At 38.3% G+C, this 26213-nt stretch overlaps 1 long non-coding RNA gene across 1 annotated transcript; it reads left to right on the top strand.

Moving 5' to 3' along the window:
- The first annotated feature begins 2624 nt into the window (after nt 1-2624).
- Nucleotides 2625-10695, top strand: LOC131382509 (uncharacterized). Its single transcript, XR_009212048.1, has 3 exons — nt 2625-2681; nt 10029-10073; nt 10643-10695. It is a non-coding gene; the product is annotated as an uncharacterized LOC131382509 (long non-coding RNA).
- Nucleotides 10696-26213: the final 15518 nt, after the last annotated feature.

Here is a 26213-nt window from a genome sequence, read left to right as displayed (position 1 = left end):
AGTACAGCCCTCCTCCTGGCTGCTTTCACGAGCTGGATTTTAGTGTCTGTGGCTTTTCCAGGTGCACAGCGCAAGCTGTTGGTGGATGTACCACTCTGTGGTCTGGAGGATGGTGGTCCTCTTCTCACAGCTCCACTAGGCAGTGTCCCAGTGGGGACTCTGTGTGGGGGCTCCCACCCCACATTTCCCTTCTCCACTGCTTTAGCAGAGGTTCTCCATGAGGGCTCCACCACTGCAGCAAACTTCTGCCTGGACATCTGGGCATTTCCATACATCCTCTGAAATCTAGACAGGGGTTCCCAAAGCTCTATTCTTGATGTCTGTGTACCCCACAAGCTCAATACCATGTGTAAGCTGCCAAGGCTTGAGGTTTGCACCCTCTGAAGCAATGGCCCTAGCTGTACCGTGGCCCCTTTTTGGAACGGCTAGGATGCAGGGCACCAAGTCCCAAGGCTGCTCTTGAATGGAGCAGTGGGGCTCTGGGCCCAGCCCAAAAAACCGTTTTTTTCTCCTAGGCCTCTGAGAGGGACTGCCGTGAAGATCTCTGACACATCCTGGAAACATTTTCCTCATTGTCTTGGTGATTAACATTTGGCTCCTTGTTACTTATGCAAATTTCTACAGCAGGCTTGAATTTCTCAGAAAATGGGCTTTTCTTTTCTGTCACGTTGTCAGGCTGCAAATATTCTAAGTTTTTCTGCTCTGCTTCCCTTTTAAACATAAGTTCCAATTCCAAATCATCTGTTTGTGAATACATAAAACTGAATGCTTTTAAGAGCACCCAAGTTAATTCTTGAACACTATGCTGCTTAGAAATTTCTTCCACCGGATACCCTAAATCATCTCTCTCAAGTTCAAAGTTCCACAGATCTCTAAGGCAGGGGCAAAATGCCACCAGTCTCTTTGTTAAAGCATAGCAAGAGTCACGTTTGCTCCAGTTCCCAACAAGTTCCTCATCTCCATCTGAGACCACCTCAGCCTGGATTTCATTGTCCATATCACTATCAGTATTTTGGTCAAAACCATTCAACAAGTCTCTAGGATGCTCCAAACTTTCCCACGTCTTCCTGTTTTCTTCTGACCCCTCCAAACTGTTCCAACCTCTGCCTGTTACCCAGTTCCAAAGTCACTTCCACATTTTCAGGTATCTTTATAGCAGCACCCCACTCTCTGTGGTACCAATTTACTATATTAGTCTTTTTCATAAAGACTATAAAGAACTGCTATAAAGAACTGCCTGAAACTAGGTGATTCATAAAGGAAAGAGGTTTAATTGACTCACAGTTCAGCATTGCTGGAGAGGCCTCAGGAAACTGACAATCATGGCAGAAGACAAAGAGGATGCAAGGCACCTTCTTGACAAGGCAGAAAGAAGGAGAAGTGCTAAGCAAAGTGGCAGAGAGCCTCTTATAAAACTGTCAGATCTCGTGAGAACTCACTCACTATCACAAGAACAGCATGGGGGAAACCGTCGACATGGTTCAATTACCTCTACCTGGTCTCTCGCTTGACACATGGGGATTCTGGGGATTACAATTCAAGATGAGATTTGGGTGGGGACACAAAGCTAACCACAAGAAAACCTAAAAATGTCATAAAACGAGTAGAGAAATCATAGAGAATGCCTATGAAGCAGAATCCCTGCAGACAGATTTTACCTACTTAATTTCGTCTGGGCAACAGAGTATACCATCAGTAGATGAATGACAATGCCAAGTTCAATTAAATGTTATACTTAGATATAGGCATTTTTTTAGGCCTGGTTGAATTTCTTTCAGCCTCTAAAGCTGTGCTGATTTACTTGACTGTTAAATCACATAGAAACCCCAGAATAATGACACTGACCAACAGGAAGAACTTACAACTACACCATATGAAAACTTGGTTGTATGTTTGCCTACTTAGGTTCAAAAAGATCAAGTGGCAACTGGCTTTTCCCAATAATTTTTCAAAAGTATAAAATTTTTATACTCATATAAATATGGAAGAAAGAAGACACAAGAGCACATGATAAAAACAACTGGAAAGTTGATTTTACTTTATAACAGGAGGAATAGAAATCATGTGCTATCTAAAACATAAACATAACATTTAAACTTTCAGCTATGTCTGAATTCTATAAAGCTGCAATCAGATCTACCATTGGCAAGCCACAAGTACTTTATGTGACACAGGGACAGAGGCACAACAATCCTTCAAACTTGGAATAGTAGGCCTGGCTGCTGACGTAATGGGGAACAATGATTAAACTATCAATCAAACAGATTTTTTAAATATGTTGCATGTCATAGCCAGAGATTTCAAACCCAGGACAAAAATCTGGTATTAGTTACAACAGAGATAAATTGGGTGGTCTCTTGGTACACAGATGATCACAAAATCAGCATAATGTGGAAATCAACTCAAGGACTATTTTCTTCATCTCTGCTCATGAAGATTCCAAATTAATCAAAGTGTTGTTACAGATTTATAACCCACGATTCTGCAAAGTGTTTAATGCTATTCTCTAGGTTATTTACCATGTTACCATGTTTCAAAGAAAAATCATTTAAGTGAGCCCCATTCTTTATCTGTACCTAAATATCTTTACTTTTTAAACAATTGAATTCCTGGTTATTTTTTCCAGATGCACAGCAGTTCCAAAATTTAAGAACAACAACAACAACAACTACAACAATGAGGTAAATTTCATCCCTGAACCATCTGGAAAGCCAGAAGAAATGGGGTTGGTTTCAGTGCCAAATTCTCTCTAGAGCCTATTTTATGCTCACTCACATCTAATTGAACATACTTCCCTATATAGGAATGTTTAATTGAAATATTACAAGGTCCCATGTGATCACTTCCTCCTCAAGTTTGTTTCCAGAGAAAACTCTTTCTCTGTACTTAAATGTTGTAGACTGCATATCAGAAAAGGAAAGCACATATGATTCTCTTTATGTTACAGCTGCCAGAAACCAAATCCAAATTGTCTTCCCTGAATATTATAATCTGTTTGGCCTTGGTGCCTAAAAGGAGGGGAATTTTATCTTTCTGAAATATGACCTGTTTCTTAGCAGATATTCTATTTCAATGTGCAAGCCACTGTAAAAACTTTTAGAAGTAGATAAAATGTAAAACTAAAGTAAATGTAATAAAACACAAATATTAAATGCTACTTTGGCCAGGCGCAGTGGCTCACACCTGTAATCCCAGCACTTTGGGAGGCTGAGGCAGGCAGATTGTTTGAGGTTAGGAGTTCGAGACCAACCTGGCCAACACGGTGAAATCCCATCTCTACTAAAAATACAAAACATAAGCCGGGCATGGTGGCAACGCACCTGTAGTCCCAGCTACTTGGAAGGCTGAGGCAGGAGAGTTGCTTGAACCCCAGAGGCAGAGGTTGCAGTGAGCCAACATTGTGCCACTGCACTCCAGCCTCTGCGACAGAGCACAAGAAAAATAAAACGTTATTTCATGTTTATAACTATACAGAAACTTTCATTCATGCCACAAATATTTCACATTTGTTATTATGTGACAGGTACCGTGTTAAGTGCTCATATATGGAAAAAAACGAAACCTGTTTCCTACCTTAAGAGACTCATAGACTAGTGGAGGACTCAGACAAGAAAAGTGAAATTTCTATGGATGGTTGTAGAGCTCCCACAAAAAGAAAACTGCTTTAGGGATTCAAATATCTCATTTCATCTAAAGCCACAACACCCTTAGAAAGGCAGTTATTGCAAGTGATAGCAGCTTTCTGCTTTGTCCTCCAGTTATTTATCCAACTTTAACACTCCCTTCTAGTCAACATCTATTAACTGCTCCTCATATGTGGACCAATAGCCCAATTTCAAATATTCTGATGCAATCCTCGTATCTTATACCAGATCACATGCCCCATGTTTCAGAGATGTAATCACTAGATGCATTCATTTCTACTTTCACACCAGCTTAGGCTGGTTTCCCACCCAAAAACCATTCCAGCCTCTTCATCATCATCTCTTCATCCGTACAAATCTTAAATAATCCTCAAGGCCCAGAGTAAGCACCACTTTGTCCTTGCCATACCTTCTGTTACTACAATGCCCTACCCTCTCTGCTCTCTGAACTCCTGGAGTACTTGTGGTAAGTTAGACCCACTATTACCTCCAGTTGTTTCCTATATATTAGTTTTACCTCTCCAAGTAAACTCAAATGCCTTCAGGAACCATGTGCTCCAATAATGCTCAGAATACCAAAATGCTGCCAAAAAATAGGTTAATCCTAATGTAGGTGGAAAATGAGGTCAAATGAGACTATAATTTTTCTAAGGTAACAGGGCTAAATAATAAATATCATTAATAGCTACCATTTATCAAGTACCAATCTCACAAGTTCTATGTCATTCAAAATTAAAACAAAAATAGATTCTGGATTCTCTAGCTTCTGAGCAAGCATTTATATCACATGTTATACTTAACTCTACCATATTATTATGATAATAAGTTTTATTTATTATCTTCTTTGTGCCAAGAACTGTATATCTACGATTTCACTTTATCTTCATACTAGTATATGTAGTAAATATAATTACCATCCCTCAAAAAGGTTAAAGCATTTGTCCATGTGCTCATTGCATGAGTTTGAGGCAAGATTCTGAACTAGGTCTGTCTGACTGAAAATCTTTTGTTCTTTGCCACTCTGTACTACCTCTGAATTACCAAAAAAAAAAAAAAAAAACAAACCTCCATTCTTGCATCAATTCATCCATGTTTAAAAAGTGTAGGAGACATGTTTATCCAATTCAGACTATATAGCCAGCTCATACCTAGGTCCACATTATGTAGCACAAACTGGAAAGTTTACAATTTTCCATAAAATTTTAGTTCTGAGAGATGTAAATCTCCCAGTTATGTGGCACTTGTAAAAATTGTAAAATCAGTCTTTTGGGTGGTCCAGGCTCACTGGACAACTAAGAAAGATACTTTGCATTGTACAGTTCCTAATCCCACACCTGGCAACTCCAGACTAAATTATTTTACTGTAGCATTGTTTGCTGTGTGTGTTTTGTTATTTAATTTGTTTAGATAAGCTGATAGCAGATTATTTTAATTTCAGCCTGAAAAGCTCATACCTTGGTCTTTTTCCTCTGGCCAAATCATTGCATCTATTTAATTGTGCATGTCTGGAGGTGGGTTATTTTTCCCCACCCATTGGCTAGTTAAACAAGTGGTACAATAATTACCATCAAAACGAGGACATTTATATAGAATGCATTTCTTCTACATACGCACACATTTTGTTAATGCAAGTGGTAATTATTTACTTATTTATCATCAATAGTGCCTGAAAATCGGTTGGTCCTTAATTACTTCCTAATTATCTAGACCCCTATTTCTTTATAAAGACTGACTTGAAAACAGCAGTTCAATAGCTCAGACATTTTACAACTAACATTGATTTCTCCTCCCTCCTCATTTATTGATGGGCCATTCTCCCACTTGTATTTATTTTTCCATGATAAAATTATAAATGAGCATGCTTATTCCTTTTAATTCCTTCAGTTAGAATTAGCTCAGCTAGCCTCTTCATTTTCTTTGCCTCTTTTGGCTGTAATAATTCTATTGAGATTCTCTTGTTTGAATCCTTCCCTGTGATCCATTTTGAGAATATGCTCCTTTCAGTTTTGAGCTTCATCTTGCATGTCCTATATATGTCATGCCCCCTTTCACAAAATTATGCTGCCAAATAATCATTTTAGCACATAAACTTCCTTAGCTCATGCCAACTTACACACTATCATCTTTTTAAGTTGTCCCTTTGTTCTCTTTGTAGCTTTAATATATGCAAAAGTTGCAGATACTCTATCACATATATTTTGACAGAAAAATAAAACATATTCGTCAATGAATAGCATATGTATTTACCTCCAGTAGCCTGGGGAAAACAGAAACAATCAGAATAGTTCTATAAATAGAAGTTTCATCAGTTTAATCTCTTCAAACTTTCCACAAACACAGCCATTCTGCCCAAGGTAAGATTCTCTTCCATAATTTGCTTTGTCCATAGCACAAGACCCTTATTTACCCTTCATTCTTCTTCCAAGCTCCAACATGTGCTTCAAAATGTATAATAATCTCTGCCTGACGAAATGGAAAGGGAAATCACTTTTCCACTTAAATAGCAGAGAATATTCCTTTAGTGACATTGACACTTTGGGTGGGAATTTTTTTGGTGTACTCCTTTCTGAAAGTGATCTTTATCCTACTTCCGAGTATCCTAACAATGAGAACACATGGACACAGCAAGGGGAACATCACACACCGGGGACTGTTGTGGGGTAGGGGGAGGGGGGAGAGATAGCATTAGGAGATATACCTAATGCTAAATGACGAGTTAATGGGTGCAGCACACCAACATGGCACATGTATACATATGTAACAAACCTGCACGTTGTGCACATGTACCCTAAAACTTAAAGTATAATAATAATAAAATTTTTTAAAAAACACAAACAAAAAAACTATAGTTTTAAACTTAACCCATGGTATGAAACATGACAAAGTAAGACATTGTATTAGTTTCCTGTTGCTGCTATAACAAATTACCAAAAACGTGGTGGCTTAAAACAACACAGATTCATTATTTAACAGTTCAGGAAATCAGAAGTCTGAAATGGATCTCATTGGCTAAAGTCAAGGTGGCAGCAGAGCTGTGTTCTTCCTGGAGGCTCTAGAGGTTCTTTCTAGAGGAAAATCTGTTTCCTTACCTTTCTAGCTTCTGGAGGCTGCCCACAAATTTAGCTCCTGGGCCCCTCTCATCTTTAAAGCCAGCAATGGGTGGATAAACTTCACACACTGCACCACTCTGACACTGACTCTCCTTCCATCTTTAACCTATAAGGAGCCTACGATTACATTAAGCCCACCTAGATAATCCAGGATAATCTACCCGTCTCAAAGTCAGCCGATTAGCAACTTTAATTCCTCCTTGCCACGTAATTTAACAGTTCACAGGTTCCGGGAATTAAGATGTGAACATCTTTGGAGAGCCATTTTTCTATTACAGTATTATGAATGAATTTGTTGTGAACAAACAAACAGAACCTACATTTTCAAATGAATGTTATCTCCTTCACAGTAGTCCCACTTAGGGAGACTACATTCTTTCTAATCATGCTGAAATTATTAAAGAGGTTCTATTTTTTGGTGCTTTCTGCAAGTTCAACAGAACATTCTTGGCATATCTATACTTGTATCAAATGTTTAGGCTTTTAAATATGAATTTGCATTTGAACAGAGCCATAAGTCATATGAAAGCAAATGTATTGACTATCATAAATAATCAAATAAAAAAGTGTCACTTTGAGTCAAAAACAAGATGAAACCAATGAAATAATGAGATTGATTTTTTCAGTTGATTGATTTTTCTTGTAAATAATAATGTTATAATAATCATCATAATAATAAATAGCTAACCAAGCACTCATTAGGTATCAAGGACTATTCTAGGAGTTTTACATGAATTATCTTATACCTATGAGGTAGGAACTATTATGAACTCCATTTTACATGAGTTTAAAAAGTAGGGAGTTTAACTTATTTAAGGTTACCGGCTAGAAAGTGGAAGAGCAGGGATTCCAGCCCAAGGGATCTGCTCCTAATCCTGTTACCAGCAACATACCTACACAATTCTCCCTATTTTCTTTTCACCTAACTTCCCACCCACAACCCTCATTTCGCTTTCACAAATATTTGTTCTATAATTTCATTCTTTAGTTTAAAGGCAAAAAAGCTCCCTATTGCCAAATAGATTTTTTTATGTAAGCTAACATACATCTGGTCATTTATCTAATCAATTCTATCCTTTCTCATTTCATTTCAACAGCAAAATATTCTGCTATGAAGCAGAAAAATATTTAAGTATAATAATAATAGCAAAAAAGTCAGGTGACATATTTATTTGGCTTGTGCTTTGTGACATTTAATTTAAGAATTGCATTATAACCAAAAAAAAAAAAAGAACAAACATGAGATAAAGACCAAGAGATGACTCCAAGTGGATAGCAATTTTTCAACTTTATCATGATGTGAAACAGGTATATTTTCAGTATGCTCCTCAATGTACAGGTGTATGGAGCTATGTCATACAATGGGGGTGTGTACAAATAAACCCATCATAAGTTGAAAATACTGTAAGTCAAGAACACACATTCAACTTAAAATATTTTCTCTTTTTAAAAAAACAACAGAAATTTATTTTCTCACAGTTCTGGAGGCTGGAATTCTAAAATTAGGGTGTTGGCAGCTTTGGTTTCTCTTAAGACCTGTCTCCTTCGCTTGCAGATGTCCACCTTCTCCCTGCGTCTTCATGTCCTTTTGTGTGTGCGTGTGTGTGTGTAAGTCTCTGGTGTCTTTCTGTCTGCTCATATTTCCTTTTCTTATGAGGACACCAGTCACATTGGATTAGAGCTTAAACATATGAATTTTGGAAGATACAATTCAGTCCATAACAGTCTGGTGCTCCGCCTGAACCAGTGCACCACCCAGGTGAATCTGGAAGCTGCCACCACTGTCTCAGAGTCAGGGCCCACATCCCTCCCTTATTGTTGAGCATCAAGCCCTGTATGATGAGGGCTTTGCCTTTGTTCTCCCTTTTAAAACTTACAATGACCGTATAAGGTGGGCTTGGTTATCCATGTCTTTCAGCTGAACATTAGAAGCTTCGAGAGGAGAAATAACTTGCCCAGGGTTGCCAGCCAGAACTATAGCCTTGTCTAGTGTGTCTCAATTTTCAGTATTTTCCACTTAGGATAGGTTTATCAGAAAGTGACCCCATCATAAGTAAAGGAGCATTTGCAGAAAATATCTAGTGCCTCAGATCTTCCCAGCAATTCTGGGTGCAGATGTTAAGTATGTAAAATTTCTAAATGTTACTCTGACGTAAAAAGATCATCTCTATACACCTAATGCTAAATGACGAGTTAATGGGTGCAGCACACCAACATGGCACATGGATACATATGTAACAAACCTGCACATTGTGCACATGTACCCTAAAACTTAAAGTACAATAATAAAAAAAAATCATCTCTAACTACCATCTTTATTGACAAATGAGTGGGAGAAGGAGACTTTCCGTCCTTAGGATAAGTCAGAAGGACACAGGCATGCACAGCGCGATGTTTCAGTGTCTGTGAAAAGGCTGAGAGGAGCCAAACCAGTCTGGCTGGCAAATTAACTCCTCTGAGGCACCTTTCTGGGCAGCAGCATCAGGAAGCCATTGAGAGCAGCTTAGCCAAAGAGGAGATTGGAAGGGGCTCTTTGGGCACATAATACTAAAAGCAGCAGACATATTTAGGCACCGCTTATCCCTACAAAAGTAAGAATGTAAAGATGACTTTATCCCTATAAAAATTCAGCCTGTCAGTTTGTCCCTGAAAGTCACAGTAACAAGCTGAAGTCCACATCAAATGACTTGCAGGAAACTCATGTCATCCCCGGGATTTCTGCAGATTCCCAGAATTATATTATCATGAACACCTCTCCCTCCCAGCTCCAGTCTCTGCACAGTTAGTTCAGTCTAAGGATCATCTTTCCTTCCTAAGCCTAAGTTATCCTCCACACTACATCAACCTCCATAATTTACAAACACACAAATTAAAACACTCACCCCTGGTGGCATGACATTGGTGTCTGAGTGGCTGGGAATACTGAATATGTATATGTCGTAAATTGAGACAGACTATATATATATAAAACAGCACTACACAAAAACTCACATGTAATATATGACATCTCCATTCATTAAAATTTTTGGCTATTCTCTGTCTCCTCTGCCTTTCTCACATCCCCCTCCTAAAACAACTTAATCAGGAGCAAAATATATATTTTAATAAATATATACACACATATGTAATTTGCTCATGCAGAGTAATTTATCTCCCTCCAGTCCCTCAATAACAAGGTTCCTTTGGAGCAACCAAAATCTGGAACTTTGATATCATCATTGTAGAATCCCTGATGAAGTTTTTAAACAAATTGTGTCTCTCCCTCCATTTCCAGCATGAATGTTATGTGGTGAAATGGGAGGTTCTATTTATATAACAGGTAAGCAGATAAGGTAATAAGTTAAAGTATTATTATCAACTACTCTATTTGAGTTCCCACCTTGAGTCTATTACCAATCTGTATTATTCCTGCATACAAACTACCTCTCGGAATTACACTCTTGCTTTCCAATTCCGTGGACATTTCCTGGAACTACGTCGGCAGTACCTGGATTATCAACACCCTTCATAGATGCCATTGTCTCCCTACCCAACCCAGAAACTGCTGCTGAAATCACTTTGACAAATATTTGTTTTATAATCTTATTCTTTTGTTTAAAGATACAAAAGCTCTCTATTGCCAAAGAGATTTTTTAAATGTAAGCTAACATACATCTGGCCATTTATGTAATCAACTCCATCCTTTCTTGCTTTCCTGTACAAATCTACCTCTGGCCAAGTAAATCTATTTCCAAACTCCAATCAGCATGATTTATGCAGTCTCACAAGCATGTCTGTTTTTAGTTGCATGCCAGCTCCAGTGCCTGAAATATTCCTTCTCCTTTCTTCATCAATGAATATTCACTGGCACTTCAAAAACAAAGTCAAATTTTCTCTTCTCTTCTACAGGATGTGCTCCTTGACCTATGCCACCTGACTGAGATCACCGCTCTACCCTCAGCCGCTTTATTAATTAAGGGCTCTGTTATCCATGAGCTTACATCTAGCCAAAATAACTTACATTAGTTGAGCACTTATTATGTACTAAGCACTTTGCATGAGCATTAGCTCATTTAATCCTCACCAAAAAAAAAAAAAAAAAAAATTTAACATGTGTACTCTTTTCCCCATTAAACAGATGAGAAAATTGATGCTTAAAGAGCTTAAACACTTGTCCAGAACCACATAGCTAGAGCATGGCAGAACAAGATTTTGAACTGGACTGTCTGAGTTCATCACTTGTACTTTAACAACTATAACATAAAACTGGTACAACAATTGTGTTATTCAATACATAGAGTCATTTATGTTTGTCTAGTCTGTTAATCCATCCAGACCAGGAACTTCTGAAAATAATGGATGGCTCCTTCTACCATAATTATTTATAATCCTTGTCTCTTTTTCTTTGGATATTTTATTTTAAAATGGGGGAGGGCGATCATAATGGAATGACATAATGATATCTGTTCTTCTCATAAGTGAAACTTGGTTGCCTCCACAGTCCATCAATCAGTACCAGTTATCCTCTAGGTAAGCTGATTTTAAGAGTTATCAGTTATCACTTAAGAGTAATAGATGTATGCCTAAAATTGCGACAAGTGGGATCATTATACTCCTGAAGCTCTCATCTGGCAGAATTGTTTAAAATTCTGGAAAAATCAAATTCTTTCCAGACCACATAGGAATATGATCTGCTCTTTTTTCTTATTCTCAAGGAATCTAAAAAAAAAATAAGAAATGAAGTGTAACATTTCTGTGAAATCTATTTTTCTTCCAGAAAAACAAACTAAAGAAAATATGTATTTCTAAACTAGACTATGTAAAAAATCCATGTTTGTTTGCAGAAGTCCCAAGAGGAAATAATTTATCCTTTTCCAGACTAACTGAAGTGTACCTAATAACCTTCTTATTAAAAAAAAAAAATTTTATTGTGCATATTTTAGGTTTACAACATGATGTTATGGGATACATATAGATAGTAAAATGGTTATTATGGTGAGGCAGATTAACATATCTATCATTTCACATAGTTACTTTTTTGTGACAAGAGCACTTAAAATATACTTATTTAACAAAAATCCTTAATACACTACAATTTGTTAACTTTATTCATGTTGTACATTAGATCTCTAACCATGTTCATCCTACATATCTGTTATTTTCTGTCCTTGACCTACCTCTCACCATTTCCTCTCCCTACCCTCAGCTCATGTTAACCACTATTTCATTCTCTATCTCTATGTACTGGAGCTCTTTTTGTTCCCACATATAAGTGAGATCATGAAATATTTCTCTTTCTGTGTCTGGTTTATTTCACTTAATATAATGTCCTCCAGACCCATCCATGTTGTAGCAAAAGGCAAGTTACCAATCCCTCTTCTGGGTCTATACCCAAAGGAGATGAAATCACCTTATTAAGATACCTGCATTCCCATGTTCATTGCAACATTATTCACAATGGCCAAGATATAGAAACAACCTAAATGTCCATTGACAGACAAATGGATAAAGAAAATGCATTGTATATAGAGTGGAGTATTATTCAGCCTTAAAAAAAGAAGTGATCGGCCGGGCGTGGTGGCTCACGCTTGTAATCCCAGCACTTTGGGAGGCCAAGGTGGGCGGGTCACGAGGTCAGGAGATCGAGACCACGGTGAAATCCCGTCTCTACTAAAAAATACAAAAAATTAGCCGGGCGCGGTGGCGGGCGCCTGTAGTCCCAGCTACTCGGAGAGGCTGAGGCAGGAGAATGGCGTGAACCCGGGAGGCAGAGCTTGCAGTGAGCCGAGATTGCGCCACTGCACTCCAGCCCGGGCCACAGAGGGAGACTCCGTCTCAAAAAAAAAAAAAGAAAAAGAAGTGATCATAATAATCTTCCTGAAGACATATCTGAGTAAGCATTACCAGTATTTATTATGCAGTCAAATATTCCATTTCTTGCAACCATTAGTCTTAGTATGCTTTTACATGATGAATACCCTCCCAATAAGAAAATTAATCAAAGAAAACAAAATCATGTTTCTTCTTCAAAATTGTAATAGAATAAAATGTATAAAAGGGATGTAATAAGCAAGTAATACATGATTTATTTTATAATCTCTTATGCACCAAGAGCCCATTTCCACTAAAGCAAATCTTAAAGCTCTCTGTAGTAAATAGGTATTTGATAGATGTTGACTTTTATTCTACCTGTTCCATTAGTTTCATAATGGTACCTCTATGTAATTTTCAACTACCAGCTAGCAGACCTGGGTTTGGGAATTTGCAATGGTGAATTTATAATGCCCCCATCTTGCAGCTAGTCTACTTATGAAATGCAAAATAATTTTTACATCGCTCTTTTTAAAACAACATGAAGAAATAAACAAATCCACTGGCAGGAAAAACAATTACGTAATTCATTCTAAGTCATTCTGTGTATAATTTTCAAAATATGTGTTACTTCAAGTTATCAATTTTTCAGCTCTTTATGAGCAAAACCTGGGAATTGGTGGATTTGGAGATGCATTTCTTTAAAAAAAAACTGGGCATAATAAAATGAACTGAAATACTTTTGTAAGAATTATACATTTATTTTAAATTAGTTCATAGATGCTGACTTATTCACTTAAAATTGTAAAAACGTTTTTACTATTAGACCATCTTGACTCATTTAATTAGTTAAAGATTTCATGCCAGTTTAATGTGCCTGGAGGTTTTTGCATACTTCATTATAAAAACAGAGTTTAAAGATAAAGACCATTCCTTGATAATGTTAATAAAAATCATTTAAATGGATAGAACAGTCAATAGGGCTTTGTGATTACATTACACCTATATCAGAAAAAAGAATGCTATTAATCCTCAAAGTATTCATACCTTAAAAGCTATTTAACATTATGTAAATATGATAAGGACTCTCCAATTTATTCACAGTGATTTGGGCAGGAGGCAGCCAGCAGGCAAGAAAGAAGGAGACCATATTGATGCAAACAGTCATTTGTTCTTCTAGAAAAAGGAGGGGAAGGAGAGAAGAAAACGTACAAGGAGAAGCTGAGAAGGAAGAGGGAGGGAGGAGAAGGAAAACTAATGCTTCTCAAGCACATCTAATTTGGCAGACATTACTCTACATTTCTTGATATGAATTACTATATTAAAGCTTCATGAGCTCCATGAAGTAGGTGCTGGCATTATCTCCATTGCACAGATTGAGAAAGAAAAATAGAGGCCAAAATTCTTTTAAGCAAATAGTTTGATTAGGGGAAGAAGAAGAAGAAGGAGAGGAGAAGGAGAAGGAGAAGGAGAAGGAGAAGGAGAAGGAGGAATAGCCAGATGGGTAAAATGATAGATACTTCCCCTCTGGGAAGGAAAAATGTATTTACTATACATGTTATTTACTTGGGTTCTCTACTTGTTTTCTATTCAGGGACTCTTATACTGAGATCAGTAAGAAAAACTTTCCTTTTCTAGAGAAAAGGAATTTTTGAACACCACCAGGCAAGGTAACAGCCAACCAAACTGAGCCTCTGTGTGAAATAAGAATAAGTGTCTCCTCCCGGAGAATGAATCACAAAAATGGCAACTCAGTGGATGAATTAGAAAAAGCACCCGCTCCAGTTGAATGAGACAAACAAGTGTATACTTCCTCTGGGCTAAAGTCACCCAAAGCCAGGGCCTACCACCTAACAAATGGGAGTTTAGCCTCCACTGGCCAGGTGCTCCTGTGCAGGAAATAGCCTGCTCAAGTAGTCACATACTGAATCCTAGGACAAGATGGGTATATTGATTTTGTTACAAGGCTTCAAACCTAACTCTAACACCTTGGGAGACTCACTTCCCATCTTTCTCAGCACTCCCTTGAACCTGAGATTCAGAAACACCTTTCATGTCTCAACTTGGCCCAGAATATATTCCCTCACCTTGTAGGCCCTTGCCTACTTGGATAATCACTATTCAACTCAATTCAAATGCCACTTCTTCTGGGAAGCTGTCCCTAAAGGCAAAGTTAAGAAATAAAACAGACACATGCACACGTATGTTTATTGCGGCACTATTCACAATAGCAAAGAGTTGGAACCAACCCAAATGTCCAACAACGATAGACTGGATTAAGAAAAGGTGGCACATATACACCATGGAATACTATGCAGCCATAAAAGATGATGAGTTCATGTCCTTTGTAGGGACATGGATGAAACCGGAAAACATCATTCTCAGTAAACTATCGCAAGGACAAAAAACCAAACACCGCATGTTCTCACTCATAGGTGGGAATTGAACAATGAGGACACTTGGACACAGGAAGGGGAACATCACACTCCGGGGACTGTTGTGGGGTTGGGGGAGGGGGGAGGGACAGCATTAGGAGATATACCTAATGCTAAATGATGAGTTAATGGGTGCAGGAAATCAACATGGCACATGGATACATATGTAACAAACCTGCACATTGTGCACATGTACCCTAAAACCTAAAGTATAATAAAAAAAAATAAATAAATAAAACAGACCAGACAGGAGACTACCATTGCCTAAAGGAAAAATCCAATAAGGAAAAATCCAATAGCCAAGAATAGACGAATTTTAGTCTGAGAGTCAGACTAAAAACAAGAAATATTTTGGGTTTAATTCCTATTCTTTCCTCAATTGACTACAATTAAATGGCGAGGAAACCAGTGCTCATGTGCTCACACCGCAAATGTTCTTGCAATCCCTACTATTTCCAAATTAAAAGAGCTTTAAAGCCCAATCTAAGTGACCCTCAGTAAACTCCTAGAAGCCTCTGTTTCCTCAGTTTTAAAATGGGCATAATAATACCTACCTTAGCAAAGTGTTATATAGCAAATGCTCTCTAGATGTTAACCCCTTCCCTTCCCTTAGACTGTGAAAGATATGCTTACATTTCCCCAACCCCACTAATCTATAAACTTCTAAAGCCAAAACCATGTCTTATTTACATAGATTCTCCTTGTATCTTTCTTCTCACTCCACCTCTACCTCATCACAATATCTAACACATAAACATTTGCTCAATAGATATTTGACAAATTCACACAAAGATGGCTTACAGTACCTGCCTGTAAGGACTTTACCAATTTATAGGAGAGATGCCAAAATTTCCCAAAGAAGCTGTGGTATGCAACAAAGGAAGAACTAATGCTTATCAGTTTTCTTTTCCTCATCTCTGATGTTTACTAATTTATTCATGTAACAAACATTTTTAAAGTGTCTATTTTTTTAAAGTGCATATGTCATGTGGAAAGCACTGTAGTTGGAGTTATGGGCAGAGGAGGGAAAAGTGCAGGGGAGCCTTTCCCTTCAAGTCTAAATGAAGATAAAAGAAATTTATCTGAATAATTAGAAGTCACCATTGACTATGATGATCACAATATAGAGAATCAACCCAAAACGCCAGAGCCATTCAAAAAGGAGAGTGATGATCTGTAAGGCAGCAGTGTGAGAGGACAAGCCTGTGGTTTTCCATGTCCTCATGGAAACCTGATAAGGCGAAAGAAAGCTCTAAGTACTTTGTCAAGCATAAAGCCAGGGAAGTAGGAGCCAAAGATGTTGGCTTTATTACTTTTATGGTTAATACATATTGTACCATGATGCAAAGAAGATTAGAAGACATACACCACAATGCCAATAGGTATTAAATCCATGTGATCAGATTATAACTTTTTTCTAGACATGTGTATTTTTTCTTGTCTTTTTAATATTTGCTCATTTACCATAGGTTAACCATTGGTTCTATAATTAGAAGATAAAACCATTAGCCCTTCTTATTTATCTAATGTTCTTACACGCTACCAAATAATAATATAAATGAATATGGCATTTTTAATGCACTTTCCCTGTGCTTTAAACATAAAGTTTCCCATAATTAAGTGGCATCCATTTCTTACTTCTCTTTGAATCATTTAAATTGTGTATTTTTCATGGGAAAAGGATCCCTTATTCAATAAAGAGTGCTGAGAACACTGGCTAACCATATGCAGAAGATCAAAATTACCCCTACCTATCATACAGATCTTTCTGCTGTTGGGAAGTTTCTTTCAGCAGAGGCACAGTTGCAGTGCTGGACTCAGCAGGGAAAGTCTGCAGCTCTACCTCAACCATCAGACAGTTCTGATGCTTGTGAAAGATCTTGGAAAATAGGACCTCTTTTACCCTCATCTACCACTGCAGACACAACTGGGGCATCTCCCACAGGAGCTTGGCATGGGTGTACCTATAGATAGCATTTCTGGAACACTTCAGGGTGACTGCATCCCCACAGAAGAAGCACCCTCCAGGTTCAGACTTACATGAGAGTTAGAATCACAGTTCCTTTCTACTTGGAACATCAACATTCCTGCAGATGAAAAGAGGTGGCTTTCTGATCTGAATAGCCAGTGCACTGGGTCAGGAGTATGTCTGGGAGGTGGATCACCTTCCTGCTTGCCTGGCAGGGGAGCTGAGTGGCTCCCACTCTTCCCCTGATAATATCTCAGTATGTTTTACTGAGAGGTCTCCCAGTCACCTCTGTCAAGGCTGGAACTTCTGCCTGCCATCAGGTATTGCATTTATCTACCTGCTGTAGCCACAACTGGTTTCTACTCAGCAACACCCCTACTGACCCAGAGCCAGAAATATTCGACTTAGTAAATAAAATACTGAGGGGGAAATAAATAAATAAGTGCACACCACAGAGAAATTAGATAAGTTTCAAGACACCTCTACCATAGCAACCTTATAGGAGAAAGGGGATTTGCTCACATACCAAGCACGTTGCTACTACAGCCAGCATCTGAGAAAGCCTCATAAAAAGACTGCCTATAACCAAGAACTCATACAGAGTCTTCACCCATGAAAGCACCAAGAACTTAATTAGGCTACAATAAACCATAAACATTAATCTCTAAAGGGGAAAAAAGAAATTAAAAAAAGTCAAATCAAAAATAAATTCAAGAATAATTATAAGAAATAGTCTACAGAAGTAAAAAGAAACCAGAAAAATAATTCTGATAATATGACAAAACAGGATTCTATAGTACCCCTAAAAAAAACACAGTAGGCTTCCAGCAATGGAGCCAAACCAAGATGAAATCTTTGAAATACCAGATAAATAATTCAAAAGTTTGACAAGGTGCAGTGGCTCACTCCTGTAATCTTAGCAATTTGGGAGGCTGAGGTGGGAGGATCAGAGGATCACTTGAGCTCAGGAGTTTAAGATTATCCTTGGAAACACAGTGAGAACTCATCTCTACCTGAAGAAGAAGAAAAAGAAGGGGGGGAGGGAAGGAGGAGGAAGGGGAGGGGGAGAGTAGGAAGTAGGAGGGGCAGGAGAGGAAGGAGGATGAGGAGAAAGAAGAAGGAGAAGAAGGAAGAGGAGGGAAAGGAAGGAAGAAAGGAAGAAAGGAAGGAAAGAAAGAAAGAAAAGAAGAAAGAAAGAAAGAAAGAAAGAAAGAAAGAAAGAAAGAAAGAAAGACAGACAGACATTGGTTATTAAGCTCCACAAGGAAATACCAGAGAAAGGTGAAAACCAACAGAGAAATTTAAAAAACAATTCAGGATATGAATGAAAATTTTTCTAAAGAAATAGATATCTTAGAGGAAAATCAATCAAAACCTCTGGAAATAAAAGATGCATTTAGGAAATTACAAACTGCAGTGGAAAATGTTAACAAAAAACTAGAACAGGTAGAAGAAAGTATTTCAGAGATCAAAGACAATGCAAGAAAAATGAACCCAATCAGACAAAAATAAGGAAAAAAGAATTAAAAAGAAATGAACAACGTCTCTAAGAAATATGGGATTTCATAAAATGGCCAAACCTAAGAATAACTGGTGTTCCTGAGAGAGAAGAGAAAGCAAAAAGTTTGGAAAACTCATTTGAGGGAATAATTGAGGAAAACTTCCCTGGCATTGCTAGAGATCTAGATATCCAAATACAAGAAGTTCAAAGAAATCCTGGGAAAGTCATGGCAAAGAGGACGTCACCAAGGCATATAGTCATCAGGCTATTCCTTTCGACTTGGAACATCAACATTCCTGCAGATGAAAAGAGGTGGCTTTTCACAAAAAAAATTCTAACAGCAGTGAGACAAAAGTATCAGCTCACCTATAAAGGAAAACCTAACATCAGACCTCTCAGCAGAAACCCTACAAGCTAGAAAGGATTGGGCTTCTATCTTTAGCCTCATTAAACAGAATAACTGTCATCCAATAATTTTGTTTCCAGCAAAACTAATTTCATAAATGAAGGAGTAATAAAGTCATTTTCAGGCAAATAAATGCTAAGGAAATTTGTCACTACCACTCCAGCCCTACAAGAAATGCTAAAATGGGGGTTATCTCCAAGATGGCTGAATAGGAACAGCTCCAGGCTACAGCTCCCAGCATGAGCGACGCAGAAGATGGGTGATTTCTGCATTTCCAACTGAGGTACCAGGTTGATCTCACTGGGGCTTGTCAGACAGTGGGTGCAGGACAGTGGGTGCAGCACACAAAGCAAGAGCTGAAGCAGGGCGAGGCATTGCCTCACTCAGGAAGCACAACGGGTCAGGGAATTCTCTTTCATAGCCAAGCAAATTTGTGACACATGGCACCTGGAAAATTGGGTCACTCCCACCCTAATACTGTGCTTTTCCAATGGTCTAAGCAAACGGCACACCAGAAAATTATATCCCACACCTGGCTCAGAGGGTCCAATGCCCACAGAGCCTCGTTCGTTGCTAGCACAACAGTCTGAGATCGAACTGCAAGGCGGCAGCAAGGCTAGGGGAGGGGCGCCTGCCATTGCTGTGGCTTGAGTAGGTAAACAAAGCAGCCAGGAAGCTCAAACTGGGTGGAGCTCACTGCAGCTCAAGGAGGCCTGCCTGCCTCTGTAGACTCCACATGTGGGGGCAGGGCATAACTGAACAAAAGGCAGCAGAAACCTCTGCAGACTTAAATGTCCCTGTCTGACAGCTTTGAAGAGAGTAGTGGTTCTCCCAGCGTGGAGTTTGAGATCTGAGAATGGATAGACTGCCTCCTCAAGTGGGTCCCTGACCTCCGAGTAGCCTATCTGGGAGGCACCCCCCAGTAGAGGCAGACTGATACCTCACACGGCCAGGTACCCCTCTGAGATGAAACCTCCAGAGGAACAATCAGACAGCAACATTTGCTGTTCAGCAATATTCACTGTTCTGCAGCCTCTGCTGCTGATACCCAGGCAAACAGGGTCTGGAGTGGACCTCCAGCAAACTCCAACAGACATGCAGCTGAGGGTCCTGACTGTTAAAAGGAAAACTAACAAACAGAAAGGACACCCACACCAAAACCCCATCTGTAAATTACCATCATCAAAGACCTAAAGGTAGATAAAACCACAAAGATGGGGAAAAAACAGACTAGAAAAACTGAAAATTCTAAAAGTCAGAGCTCCTCTCTTCCTCCAAAGGAATGCAGCTTCTCACCAGCAATGGAACAAAGCTGGATGGAGAATGACTTTGACAAGTTGAGAGAAGAAGGCTTCAGACAATCAAACTTCTCCAAGCTAAAGGAGGAAGTTTGAACCCATGTCAAAGAAGTTAAAAACCTTGAAAAAGATTAGACGAATGGCTAACTAGAATAACCAATGCAGAGAAGTCCTCAAAGGACCTGATGGAGCTGAAAACCATGGCATGAGAACTATATGACGAATGCACAAGCTTCAGTAGCTGATTTGATCAACTGGAAGAAAGGGTATCAGGGATTGAACATCAAATGAATGAAATGAAGTGAGAAGAGAAGTTTAGGGGAAAAAGGAATAAAAAGAAACGAACAAAGCCTCCAAGAAATATGGGACTATGTGAAAAGACCAAATCTACGTCTGATTGGTGTACCTGAAAGTGACGGGGAGAATGGAACCAAGTTGGAAAACACTCTGCAGGATATTATCCAGGAGAACTTCCCCAATCTAGCAAGGCAGGCCAACATTCAAATTCAGGAAATACAGAGAATGCCACAAACATACTCCTCGAGAAGAGCAACTCCAAGACACATAATTGTCAGATTCACCAAAGTTGAAATGAAGGAAAAAATGTTAAGGGCAGCCAGAGAGAAAGGTTGGGTTACCCAAAAAGGGAAGCCCAACAGACTATTGTTTCTATTGGTTGGAATAGTTTCAGAAGGAATGGTACCAGCTGATCTCTCAGCAGAAACTCTACAAGCCAGAAGAGAGTGGGGGCCAATATTCAGCATTCTTAAAGAAAAGAATTTTCAACCCAGAATTTCATATCCAGCCAAACTAAGCTTCATAACAGAAGGAGAAATAAAATACTTTACAGACAAGCAAATGCTGAGAGATTTTGTCACCACCAGGCCTACCCTAAAAGAGCTCCTGAAGGAAGCACTAAACATGGAAAGGAACAACCGATACCAGCCACTGCAAAAACATGCCAAATTGTAAAGAACATCAAGGCTAGGAAGAAACTGCATCAACTAACGAGCAAAATAACCAGTTAACATCATAATGACAGGATGAAATTCACACTTAGCAATATTAACCTTAAACATAAATGGGCTAAATGCTCCAATTAAAAGACACAGACTGGGAAATTGGATAAAGAGTCAAGACCCATCAGTGTGCTGTATTCAGGAAACCCATCTCATGTGCAGAGACACACATAGGCTCAAAATAAAGGGATGGAGGAAGATCTACCAAGCAAATGGAAAACAAAGAAAGGAAGGGGTTGCAATTCTAGTCTCTGATAAAAACAGACTTCAAACAAACAAAGATCAAAAGAGACAAAGAAGGCCATTACATAATAGTAAAGGGATTAATTCAACAAGAAGAGCTAAGTATCCTAAATATATATGCACCCAATACAGGAGCACCCAGATTCACAAAGCAAGTCCTTAGAGACCTACAAAGAGATGTAGATTCCCACACAATAATAATGGGAGACTTTAACACCCCACTGTCAACATTAGACGGATCAACAAGAGAAAGTTAACAAGGATATCCAGGAATTGAACTCAGCTCTGCATCAAGAGGACCTAATAGAAATCTACAGAACTCTCCACCCCAAATCAGCAGAATATACATTCTTCTCAGCACCACACCACACCTATTCCAAAACTGACCACATAGTTGGAAGTAAAGCTCTCCTCAGCAAATGTAAAAGAACAGAAATTATAACAAACTGTCTCTCAGACCACAGTGCAATCCAACTAGAACTCAGGATTAAGAAATTCACTCAAAACCGCTCAACTACATGGAAACTGAATAACCTGCTCCTGAATGACTACTGCGTACATAAAGAAATGAAGGCAGAAATAAAGATGTTCTTTGAAACCAACGAGAACAAAGACACAACATACCAGAATCTCTGGGACACATTCAAAGCAGTGTGTAGAGGGAAATTTATAGTACTAAATGCCCACAAGAGAAAGTAGGTGTGCTGCCCCCATTAACCAACGTGATACATGGATACACACATAACAAACTTGCACATTGTGCACATGTACCCTAAAACTTAAAGTATAATAATAATATTAATAAATGAATAAATAAGCAGTAAAAAAAAGAGAAAGTAGGAAACATCTAAAATTGACACCCTAACATCACAATTAAAAGAACTAGAGAAGCAAGAGCAAACACATTCAAAAGCTAGCAGAAGGCAAGAAATAACAGATCAGAGCAGAACTGAAGGAGACAGAGACACAAAAAACCCTTCAAAAAATTAATGAATCCAGGAGCTGGTTTTTTGAAAAGATCAACAAAATTGACAGACAGCTAGCAAGACTAATAAAGAAGAAAAGAGAGAAGAATCAAATAGATGAATAAAAAATGATACAGGGGATACCACCACTGATCCCACAGAAATACAAACTACCTTCAGAAAATACTACAAACACCTCTATGCAAATAAACTAGAAAATCTAGAAGAAATGGATAAATTCCTTGACATATACACCCTCCCAAGACTAAACCAGGAAGAAGTTGAGTCTCTGAATAGACCAATAACAGTCTCTGAAATTGAGGCAATAATTAACAGCTTACCAACCAAAAAGAGTCTAGGACCAGACGGATTCACAGCCGAATTCTACCAGAGGTACAAGGAGGAGCTGGTACCATTCCTTCTGAAACTATTCCAACAAATATAAAAAGAGGGAATCCTCCCTAACTCATTTTATGAGGCCAGCATCATCCTGATACCAAAGCCTGGCAGAGACACAACAAAAAAAGAGAATTTTAGACCAATATCCCTGATGAACATCGATGCAAAAATCCTCAATAAAATACTGGCAAACTGAATCCAGCAACACATCAAAAAGCTTATCCACCATGATCAAGTCGGCTTCATCAATGGGATGCAAGGCTGGTTCAACATACGTACATCAATAAATGTAATCCATCACATAAACAGAACCAATGACAAAAACCACATGATTATCTCAATAGATGAAGAAAAGGCCTTTGACAAAATTCAACAACCCTTCATGCTAAAAACTCTCAATAAATTAGGTATTGATGGGACATATCTCAAAATAATAAGACCTATCTATGACAAACCCACAGCCAATATCATACTGAAAGGGCAAAAACTGGAACCATTCCCTTTGAAAACTGGCACAAGTCAGGATGCCCTGTCTCACCACTCCTATTCAACATAGGGTTGGAAGTTCTGGCCAGGGCAATTAGGCAGGAGAAGGAAATAAAGGGTATTCAATTAGGAAAAGAGGAAGTCAAATTGTCTCTGTTTGCAGATGACATGATTTTATATCTAGAAAACCCCATTGTCTCAGCCCAAAATCTCCTTAAGCTGATAAGCAACTTCAGCAAAGTCTCAGGATACAAAATCAATGTACAAAAATCACAAGCATTCTTGTACACCAATCACAGACAAACAGAGAGCCAAATCATGAGTGAACTCCCATTCACAATTGCTTCAAAGAGAATAAAATACCTAGGAATCCAACTTACAAGGGATGGGAAGGACCTCTTCAAGGAGAACTACAAACCACTGCTCAATGAAATAAAAGAGGATACAAACAAATGGAAGAACATTCCATGCTCATGGATAGGAAGAATCAATATCGTGAAAATGGCCATACTGCCCAAGGTAATTTATAGATTCAATGCCATCCCCATCAAGCTACCAATGACTTTCTTCACAGAATTGGAAAAAACTACTTTAAAGTTCATATGGAACCAAAAAAGAGCCCACATCGCCAAGTCAATCCTAAGCCAAAAGAACAAAGCTGGAGGCATCACGCTACCTGACTTCAAACTATACTACAAGCCTACAGTAACCAAAACAGCATGGTACTGGTACCAAAACAGAGATATGGTTCAATGGAACAGAACAGAGCCCACAGAAATAATGCCCCATATCTACAACTATCTGATCTTTGACAAACCTGACAAAAACAAGCAATGCGGAAAGGATTCCCTATTTAAAAAATGGTGCTGGGAAACTGGCTTGCCATATGTAGAAGGCTGAAACTGATCCCTTCCTTACACCTCATACAAAAATTAATTCAAGATGGATTAAAGACTTACATGTTAGACCTAAAACTATAAAAACCCTAGAAGAAAACGTAGGCATTACCATTCAAGACATAGGCATGGGCAAGGACTTCATGTCTAAAACACCAGAAGCAATGGCAACAAAAGCCAAAATTGACAAATGGGATCTCATTAAACTAAAGAGCTTCTGCACAGCAAAGGAACTACCATCAGAGTGAACAGGCAACCTACAAAATGGGAGAAAATTTTCGCAACCTACTCATCTGACAAAGGGCTAATATCCAGAATCTACAATGAACTCAAACACATTTACAAGAAAAAGACAAACACCCCCATCAAAAAGTGGGCAAAGGATATGAACAGACACTTCTCAAAAGAAGACATTTATGCAGCCAAAAAACACAAGCAAAAATGCTCATCATCACTGGCCATCAGAGAAATGCAAATCAAAACCACAATGAGATACCATCTCACACCAGTTAGAATGGCCATCATTAAAAAGTCAGGAAACAACAGGTGCTGGAGAGGATGTGGAGAAATAGGAACACTTTTACACTGTTGGTGGGACTGTAAACTAGTTCAACCATTGTGGAAGTCAGTGTGGTGAGTCCTCAGGGATCTAGAACTAGAAATACCATTTGACCCAGCCATCCCATTACTGGGTATATACCCAAAGGACTATAAATCATGCTGCTATAAAGACACATGCACAAGTATGTTTATTGCGACACTATTCACAATAGCAAAGACTTGGAACCTACCCAAATGTCCAACAACAATAGACTGGATTAAGAAAATGTGGCACATATACACCATGGAATACTATGCAGCCATAAAAAAGGATGCGTTCATGTCCTTTGTAAGGACATGGATGAAACTGGAAATCATCATTCTCAGTAAACTATCGCAAGGACAAAAAACCAAACACCACATGTTCTTACTCATAAGTGGGAATTGAACAATGAGAACACATGGACACAGGAAGGGGAACATCACACTCCGGGGACTGTTTGGGGGGGGGGGGAGGGGGAGGGGTAGCATTAGGAGATATACCTAATGCTAAATGACGAGTTAATGGGTGCAGCACACCAACATGGCACCTGTATGCATATGTAACAAACCTGCACATTGCACATGTGTACCCTAAAACTTAAAGTATAATAATAATAAAATTTTAAAAAGAATGGTTCAACATATGCAGATCAATAGATGTTATACACCACGTTAACAAAATATAAAATAAAAATCATATGATCCTCTCAATAAATGCAGAAAAAGCATTTGACAACATTCAGCATCCTTTCACGAGAAAAACCTCTCAAAATATCAGATATAGAAGGAATGTGCCTCAATATAATAGAGGCCATATATAACAAGCCCACAGCTAACATCATACCCAACAGTGGAAAGCTGAATACTTTTTCTGTAAGATTAATGACAATACAGGGATGCCTAATTTCACCACTTCTTTTCAACGTAGTACTGGAAGTTCTAGCCAGAGCAATTAGGCAATAAAAAAGAAACAAAAGGCATTCAAAGAAGAAAGAAAGAAGTAATATTGTCTCTGTTTGCAGATTACATACATGATTCATATGCAGAAAATCCTAAAGACACCACCAAAACCTGTTAAAATGAATAAATGAATTCAGTAAAGCTTCAGGATAAAAAAAATCAGCATACAAAAGTGAGTTGTGTTTCTATACATTAACAACAAGCTATCAAAAAAAGAAATGAAGAAATAGTTTTATTTGTAATAGCATCAAAAATAAAATACTTGGGAATAAATTTAATTAAGAAGATGAAAAATCTATACATTAAAAACCATAAAACATTGATAAAAGGAATTGAAGAAGACACAAATAAATGCAAAGATATCTATACTCATATTCATGAATGAGGAGAATTAATACTGTTAAAATGTTCATACCACTCAAAGCAATCAATAGGTGCAATACAACCCCTAACAAAATTCCAATGTCATTTTTCAGAGAAACAGAAAAAAAAATCCTAAAATTTATATGG

Source organism: Hylobates moloch, unplaced genomic scaffold (genome assembly GCF_009828535.3).
Source record: "Hylobates moloch isolate HMO894 unplaced genomic scaffold, HMol_V3 SCAFFOLD_35, whole genome shotgun sequence".
NCBI classification, from domain to species: domain Eukaryota; kingdom Metazoa; phylum Chordata; class Mammalia; order Primates; family Hylobatidae; genus Hylobates; species Hylobates moloch.
This window is presented reverse-complemented; position numbering and strand designations above follow the sequence as displayed.